Source organism: Dermochelys coriacea, chromosome 1 (assembly GCF_009764565.3).
Source record: "Dermochelys coriacea isolate rDerCor1 chromosome 1, rDerCor1.pri.v4, whole genome shotgun sequence".
Classification (NCBI taxonomy): domain Eukaryota; kingdom Metazoa; phylum Chordata; order Testudines; family Dermochelyidae; genus Dermochelys; species Dermochelys coriacea.
In genome coordinates, this window is record NC_050068.2 from 138,394,796 (window position 1) to 138,404,156 (window position 9,361).

At 42.9% G+C, this 9,361-nt stretch overlaps 1 long non-coding RNA gene across 1 annotated transcript; it reads left to right on the forward strand.

The window, feature by feature from the left end:
- Positions 1-2,054: 2,054 nt before the first annotated feature.
- On the forward strand, positions 2,055-7,887 carry LOC122457699. The gene is made up of 3 exons (XR_006277370.1): positions 2,055-2,310; positions 6,944-6,994; positions 7,441-7,887. It is a non-coding gene; the product is annotated as an uncharacterized LOC122457699 (long non-coding RNA).
- Positions 7,888-9,361: the final 1,474 nt, after the last annotated feature.

The following is a 9,361-nucleotide window of genomic DNA, read 5'->3' on the forward strand; positions in this document are numbered from 1 at the left end:
GGATACGTAAGGCATATGTAGCTCCAGTGAAAGGTCTCCTTTGGAAAAAGCTGCTAAACTTCCTTTGGAGAAGTAGCTACATTCAGTGTCCTGCTAGCATTACACTTTCAGTCAATGAGAGTTAGTTATGAAGAGTTTATCCTTTTAACACGGTGTTTCATTGATTGAATGTCGTGTTCAAAATCCTGGTGGAGTGTCAGTGAAGGAGTCATGGGCAAGTTCAGAGAAATCTCTCTTCAGCTAAATAAGGTTTTATCAAAATCAGTTGTCCTTGTTCTAACCTCCTCTGGACTCTTCAGGTAGAGGGGCTGAAATCCCATTGGATTCAGGTAAGACAGTGCAGAAGATGGAATGCTATATTGTCATCCCAGTCCTGCAAAATATCTTGCAAGAGGAGCAGGCAGTTAGGGAGGGGGCAGGAGCAGGTGAACCCATGCTGCTGGTGGCATTATCCCCTCACCAGCACTGTGGTCACTGCCTAAGTAAGTTAATGCTGACCAAGTGAATGCAAACTTCCTTCTTCATCATCTGCTCTGAACCATGTTCTTATGGAAGATGTGGTTCTAGGAGCAGAGGCTAACAGGACCACTCCTGGCACCACTGCTCATGGGACCAGAGCGGGTGAGGGGTATCTGGAAAAGAGTGCAGAGGAAGAGGTTTCCCAGATCCCTACTGCTCTGCCTCCCCCACTTCCATGAGGAGTCAAATCCATAGAAGACTGTGAAGGAAAGTTAGTGAGGTTGGTTTAACCCGAGTACGGGAAGCGATGTAGCCTGAGTGTTCCAAGCACATCACGAAGGGTTTGATCTTGCAGCCTCTACTTACATGAGCAGTCTCACTGAAGCTGATGTGGGACTGGGTCCCAAGTGGAATTTGTGCTTTTCTTACTGAATACAGAAGCTCATTCACTGGGGCTGAGGGTCCAGGTTTGAAATCTGCATGGTTTCTCTTTAATGCCTTATGGTGTATGTAATTCATTAGCATTGCATGACTTCACAATAGCAATGATCTGGTAGCAGAAGCAGCTATTAACCAGAAGTTATTTAATGTAGCCTTGATTTTATTCAAAGAATTTGAAGGAGAGAACTCCTCTGTTCTAATGGAATGATCCATGGGGGTTGTTGTGTCCAGGAGCAGGCAATACGGTGTTGTGAGAGTAGCACAAGAAGGGCTCTTAGAATTCTGAAGCATTCTCCCTTTTGAGGGGTCCTAGATGCTGGGTGACTGAAGATGAAACAATATTTATAATCATGATATGGATGATTCATAATTTCAAAGATTAGACCATTTAAAAATGGGATCAGTGCTGAGTCTCTTGTACACTGATGTTAGAAAAGGCTGAAAAACAGACTCTGTCAACTTCCCTAGATCTTGTAATGGTCTCTTGCACCAACACCATACGTTTCAAATACCATCCACAAGCATTTCTACCTCTTTCCCCATCTCGTAAAAATCACAGCCAATAAACACAAATCACCACCTGAACGAATAGGTGCTTTCTTCTGACTTTAATATACTTACCCAGACTTCAAAGAGAGGCTGAGAGATTCTCATATCTATGGTGCCCAGGCTTCCCAGTTAGAGGCAAGGATTAGCCATGTGTGCACTTGGAACAATCTGCTCTTAGTTTACTTTAACATGTTTTTTATCCTTCTAAATCATGCTTTGCCATTTGACCTGACAGCAGACTAATGCATGACCTGTTTGGGGTTGGGGTGCGGGGGGAAACTTTAACAGGAAACCTCACTTACACCGGTAAGATCTTTCTCCTCTGTTCCTGGCCCCTTTTCACAGTCTTTGTACTTGATCTGCTGTTCTTTCCCAAAGGCAGGTCTGGAAGCATTTTGGGATGCCAGGAGAGAATGGCAATGATTTCAAGGCAATAAATGGCCTGATTCTAAGCAATAGGTGACAGGTAGTCACCTTTAATTGTAATAGATGTCGTTGGTGGCAGTTGGCCACAATGTAAATATTTTTGAGTGCTAGGTCTTCTATAACTGTGCTGTACACCTCCATCTTTTATGTAATTCTATTCTCTGTTCACCAAGGTATGTCTAGTATCTAATATCTGACTCCTGATATTATGAGCACCCTCTGGCCAATGGCATGCCTGGATGAATGGTTTCCAGCGACTGTAATTCTTTGTTTACAGCAGTGATCTTCAGAGAGCTGCCTGACTGACACCATGCATGTGCAGCTCAAATTTGAAGTGATGGCAGGAGTCACTTTACAGACTTCAGCATTTACTTCATTCTGTATTCCTGAAAGGCCGTCATGTTAACATGTGTGGAATGCTAACGTCTAGTAACAGTGAGTATGTTTTGTTAGCACTTGCACTGCCAGTTTCTTCCCCCCTCCCCCCGCCGTCACGTTTCAGATTAGAATCCCCAAATTTAAACAAAGTGAATACTCTAGAATATTAAACAAAAGTAGTTTTTCATTTGGAACTTCTCTGGAACGTAGCAGCACTTAAAACATTTCAAATTGTTGCACGGGATTTTAGCCATGTGACTCCTATTAAAGTCAACGAGTCACGCTGAGCAACCCCCAGACGCTTTGAAGATAAACTTCAATTTATGTTTTTATGATCTCTGTTTTTTTTTTTTTAAAAAAAATTGCAGAACGGGACTTCCAGGCAGGCTTCTCAAGAGTGACTTTCTTGCTTTAGTTACTCCTTCTAGGAAGCATGGAGAGAGAGGGAAGGCAACCAGCTAGTTTTATATTACAGAATCCCTATTTGAATAGGCCATGCCAGTGGGTGACACTCATTTTTTTCCTCATCTAATGAAGTCTGTATAGTTAGTAGTTAAACCTGGTGTTAACGCAATGACTATGAAGAAACCCGGGGTGGATTTGTGTAGGAGCAACTGCTTTTGACAGAGCGATAGAAGGATGATGTGATTAATAGAACGAGCCTTACATGAAGGAGGAAAAAGTCGTGTCCAGAGGACTTAGCACCAGATTGAGTGGCTCTGAGGTATATGATTGTGGCGGTGGTGGAGCTTTTGTTTTATCCCCTGCTCACTAGGGCTCCTTGTATTTCAGGTCCTGCAGTGGGGGGGGGGAGGGAGAGTGCAGTACTTCTCATTCCGTGCACCCTCAGGGGCACCGTCCAGGGTGCTGGAACAATTTGTATAGTGGGGGTGCTGAAAGCCATTGAACCAAACTGTAAACCCTGTATATAATGGAAACCACTTCCTGCCGGAGGGTGCAGCAGCACCCCCAGCACCCCTTGTTCCAGCACCTATGCATCCATCTCCCTAAAATGCAGGGGGAAGAAGGGGGCTGTTCTGCCCCAGCCTGCACAGTAGTAGACCAAGCACACCAGAGATAGTCTAAAGGATGATATAGCCTGCCCAGTCCTCCTGTACACCAGGCTGCTGGAAAGGGATTGTGCTTCCCCTCCTCCCCACAAATTCCCCTGGGGCAGTACAGCTTTGCATCATCCCCAGTAACACCACAGTTTGGTCCATACAGGTAGTACACTTCTCCCACTTCCCTAAGCCTCTCTTCTCTGACTAGAATTTAAAAGCTCTCACAAAGGCTGCTGAAATGGGGAAAGTTTCTTCCTAACAGCCCTTTCTCTTCCAAGAATGCTTCATTGTTCTTTCAGCCAGTCGCTGCTTTTTCCAGAGGCCACTCCAATACAATTACTGGGGCCACCCAAGGAAGTTCAGGGTGCTGCCCTGTGATTTTCAGTAGCAGCAGCAATACCTCCGTGGCCTGATCTTAGGGAGTTGCTTCAGTTTGAGGCAGCCTGGCTATGTTCATAGAAAGCAGAACTCTTTTTTTTTTAATTAATTTTTGAGTCAGTTTCAAACCCATAAAGCTTAAGAGATCTTGAAATGTGCTTGAGTCACTGCCCCCGTTGTGATGCTGAACTCCTTCCTCAACGTCTGTTGACAAAAATCCACCAAAGCAAATGTAGAGTGAAAGAGCAGAGAAGACATCAAAACACAAAGACTCCCCAGCTTGGAGGTTTGACTTTTGTCTGGTTTCCCAGTGCATTATCGGCCAGACCTTCAAGTGCTCAGCACCCATAATTGGGGCCAGATTTTCAAAAGAGATCAATACCTAGCAACTCCTGCTCTTCTGAAAAATCTGGCCACATATGTTTAAACATAGGCATCGACTCTATGGGTGCTCCAGGGCTGAAGCACCCACGGGGAAAAATTAGTGGGTGCTCTGCCCAGTTCCTCCTCCTACCTTCCAGCGTTTCCCACCCGGCCGCCACCAAACAGCTATTTGGCGGTGTGCTAGGAGGGAGGTGGAGGTTTATAATTTTCTCAGATTCCTCTTTGGCAGAAATCTTCCATATTGAGTCTCACTTTAAAAAATAATAATTGACTACTACAGCCTTTAAGATCAAACAGTCTTCCTCTCAGCAAAAAACAAGCTGGATGCCATTGCACTTACCTGAAGAAGGCAGGTAGGTTAGACCATGTGTAAGTTGACTCTACACATTTGCATGGGGAAATTTATGCTGACTAATGAAGTTGGACTGTCTTCTTCCTACTACTTCTTGCTCAAGAGAGGAGGGTAGCGTTTACAAAAAAAAATTCTGGGCTGCGTTATGGCGCCTTTATACACTTCTGCAATCTAAACGGCTCAGAGCACTAGGTTTCTGCAGTCAAGAATTTCCCTGGTACAGGAGGCTCTGCGTGGAGTATGCCCAACATAACATCCCTACACTGCTCTCCTTGTAGCCCCTGGAGTAAGGACTTGCTTGATGGGGGATAGGACATGTTGAGGCAGGAAGAGATTATGGCTTGGATATTTGCTGTGAGGGCATAAAGTAGTCTTTAATTAGTTTACTTTGGAGATCAAACAAGCCGTCTGCTGCTCCAGAATCCCAGAGGTAGCATAAAACCACCTTTTGCAGCCCCTGGGCAGTATTTCATGAAAAGGGCAGCTCGGAACTGCACACACGTTTTTTTACCTCTTACTCCACACAGTCAGCTAGCAGGAAATGGGCTGGGACTACAGTCATGAGCTTCAGAGCAGACAAAAGTTTGACCGCCGTTTTCCATCAACTAACGCAGTTTTGTCAAGATCAAAAGGCTGTGTGGGAATGTGTTGATTTCAACTACATTTTTTTCACAGGAAAAGGAACATTTCCTTTTAATAGTATCAGTTGTTTTGTTTCAATAGTGTCAAAATGAAATGTGTTAACTTTTTTATAATATTTAAATATTATATTTTTAATATGCTATAAAAGTCAAAATGAAACATTTCACCACTATCTAAACGAAATATTTCAATAATTCTGAATTAAGGTTTTTCCTGAAGATTTGTTTCATAGAAACTTTAGCTTTTTCATTCCAATTCAGAATGAAAAAAAAAATTCAAAATGTCAGAATTTTCCTACAGAATGAAAACTCCTGTTTTTGACTAGCTCTGGTGCTCAAAGAGCAATGAGATCTGAGCACATGGAAAAGGGGAAAGAAAGTTGAAGAATAGCATATTGATTTTTAATTCTCTTTCTCTTGTGGTGCCCTCTGCTGAACAAATTGCAGGACAGCTTCTCTAGCGATGCATTGTTTTTCCTTACAAGCATTTATGCAGGTAGCTAGTGCTTTCAGCAGTAATATGAGAATATGGCCCTTAATGCACAAAAGACAAATATTCAAACACAGCCCTGAATGTGTGAAAGACCCAATCCTACAAGGTGCCGAGAACCATCTGTTTATACTGCATTGCTCTTCATGGTATTAAAGCACCTTGAAGCTGAGAGAACTTCAGCATTTCGCACAATTGCACCCAAGAAGTATGTGTGTATCTTTATGTATTATCGGTAAAGGAGTACAGCCAAGGTTAGGAAATTAAAGTTAATTAAGAGGAGCTCAATTTAGCAAAAGGAATTATGGGTTTATATTTACTTATATCGCTGATTTTACCTAATAAATTACATGGATTTTTTTAAATTGAATATATTTACCTAAAATTCTAGACCTAACATTTCCACAGCAAGTCGATAGATACCACCTGTAATCTGACTTGTTCTCTGTGAAATGCCGGTTTCCTTTAGAAGCCAACGTTTTCACACTTGATGCCTGAAGTTAGGCTCCTATATTCATAATGAGATACTGTAATACAAATGTCTTGGTTTTCAGAGTTGCTAAACCAACGTCAGTAAAGTCTATTCAGGTGCTGAAATATGAATTAAGGAATTGATCATAAGGCCCCTAAATTTGACTAAATTGCTTTCACCAACATTTTCATTCTTTGGTTCTAATGATTTATTAACTTTCTGTTTCTTAAATATTGACTACAGCTTATTCATTAACACTGAGAAGCTGAAAAAAGATCTCATTTTCTGTGGTGGGTTGTACCAGTATCTGTTGAGGAATGTATTACTGAAGTATTCGGTCAGGTTGATATAGGATGTTCACTGCTTTCGGTAGCACATCAAACCCAGAATCATAGCTTAAAGAGGAAAGGGATAGTCAAATCACCGAAAGATTTTATGTACAGATAGTTGTGTATAGGTGTTAAAAATGTTGATTTGAGAATGAGGTCCAATAAGATATACAGCCCTGTATCTGTACACATGTGCCTTTATAATACAGCTATTCATTCCAAAGAGCTGGCAATGGTTAAAGTGGCAGATTTATTGTGTGTACCATAAGTCAAGGATCATAGTTCACTTTGCAAATATTGTTTTCAGGTGTCTGTGAATTCCTATAAAAACACAGGTACAAAAACACGCCAAATAATTATTTTTTATTGCTCACCTGACTCTGAGTCCAGATGAAAACAAGACACACACATTCTTGCAGGGAATACTGGGAGCTTGCTTAATTTCCAGGGTAGCAGGAGGAGATAGATACCCGGCAGTCCCAAAGGACAGCTACACCTGAAATTATCTATCTCATGCACTTGTAGCTGTATGTCCTCTACAATGTTCCATAACAATTGTTTTGTTTTTAAATTCCATTCATAGTCTGAATTTTCAGCAATGGCTAAGATGACCAATCCAACTACTTTTTAAAAGGTAACTCTGACACCTCTTCCTACACGTACAAAAGTTAACGGGGAGCTTAATTATAGCCAGTCTTACGTTTACATTATTTATCACTTTTTTTGTAAAACATCTGATTGTGCATAGAATAATAACCACACTTAATCTTCCTTTGGCATCTTCAGCCAGTGATAGTGAAGCACTTTTACAATTGTTTATTAGCCATTATAATACCCCTAGGAGGTATTATCCCAATGTCAGGCATAGAGCGGTGAAGTAACTTACCCAAAGTGACACAAATCAGTAGCAAAGCAGGAGGTAGAACTCTGCCTATAGGTCTCCTGAGTGCTAGTCCTGCACTTTAGCCCGTACACCATATTTTCTCCCAAGGAGTAATGTGCACCATGTCCTTTGCTTGTTTCTGGAACTTATTTAAAATGTTGCTTAGCTGTCGTCTTTTATTTTATCCACTACACTAGGGAGAGGAGGAATGCTTCAGCAACTTTCAAATGTGCACAAGGAGTGTGGCTTCAAAAGGATCCACTGAAACAAATATGCCTTTTTTTAAAGTCTGAGTTGCATTAGATACGACTTCCCATCTGGGGGTTGGCATAGGACTGTGAACAGAGATCAAACTTTCAATCCAATCTCCGTGAGTGGGGTGAATGGAAGTGGAAGCACGGAGCAGATATTTTTAATGTAAGAGACGTAAGTAAGGCCCTGAGGTGGGGAAGAGCAGAGGAGGAGTCCGATACACTGACGGGAAGAGTCATGGAGATAAGCCGGGAAGGGAAAAGCAAGGGCGTCTCGAGCAGGTGGGAATGGGGTCTGACGGCAGACATAGAGGATTGGCATCTGAGAAGCCTCTTTTGATCACTAGTATCAAAGCTAAATGATTATCTGGAGGAATAAGAACTCATCTAGGAGTCAGGCAGTCCAAAGTACAGCTGGGTGAAATTTTTTGACTGAAACTCTTTTCAGTGAAAAATACAGATTCAGCAACACCAAAATGTTTCACAAATGTGTCATTTTTGATGGTTTATTTTGAAACCCCTCCCTCCCCTCTCCCCAGTCAAAATGTTCTGTTTTGACATTTTCAAAATGAAATGTTCTGATTTTTTTTGTTTCAAAATTTCCTTTAATTTTATTTTCTAAAAAATTCAAAAACCTTTCAAAATGATCAATCAAATGAAGCATTTTTTTCAAAATCTTCAACAAAATGAAAAATCAGCTATTTGCCCAGCTCTAGACCCGAATTTTAATCCCAGCTATGCTTCTGATTAGTTGAATGTAGGCAGTGATGAGCTGCCAAAATCTTAACAACGGGTTCCCTCCTCACCCCACGAGGGGATCATTGCCCACCCCTGCCCCCCTGGACTCCTGCCCCATCCAACCCCCCCGCGTTCCTTGACGTACCCCCCCCAGGACTGCCCCATCTACCCTGCTCTCCTGTCCCCTGACTGCCCCCAGAACCGGGCAGGAGGGTCTCATGGGCCACCGTAGTGGGTGCCCACCCCTAAGAGCCAGAGACACCTGCCGGGGGAGTCCCGTAGGTGCTTACCTGGGGCAGCTCCCAGGAAACATCCGGCAGGTCCCTCTGGCTCCTAGGGGTGGGGGAGCATAGCTGGGGGGGAGCAGGGAGAGCAGCCGCTCCCCCACTGATCACATCAAAAGTGGCGCCTTAGGCGCCGACTCCCTGGGTGCTCTGGAGCTGATTCCCGTGAATCAGCTGTTCTGCAGGAAGCCGGGGAGGACTGAGAAGCAGGCGGCGGCTTCCCACTCAGGCCCATGGGGGCAGAGGTGTGAGCTGGGGTGGGGAGCGGTTCCCCTGCGACCCCCCCCCCCAGGTTATCTGGTATTAGATTGTCCCCTTATTAGATCACAGGGAGCTCTCCATTATGGAATCCTTTACATGCCCAATTAAACCATATTTGTTTGTTCCTTTAAAGAGACATCATGTCTGATAAGACCATGAATTGACCTACTTTTTGTTTGATAGTTGTTACCAAACCCCACTGTTTTAATGTGTTTATGTTTGAGAGAGAAGCTATACTAGTGGCTTAGCACTCCTGAGTCCAGCCCTACAATAGAACCCTGTGTATACACAAGAGGAGACCTATTTTTTTTGGGTTTCAAAGTTCTAAGAAGTTATTTGAAATGAGTTTTAAAAAAATCACAATAGGTAAGTTTAAGGAAACACTGCATAATATTTAATGTGTTTTAAAGGATTAAAATATTCTCTAAAGGTGTGGTTCCTGCACCCTTTTGTGGCAGTATATGTGATGCCAAAAAGCTGTGCACACCTTAGCCAATACATGGTGCATTCAGTCATTCTCTGCCCCTGGGCAAGCTAATCTTGTGCTCCATACACAATCTGGAGAAAGGGGTGTGGAGTGGAGG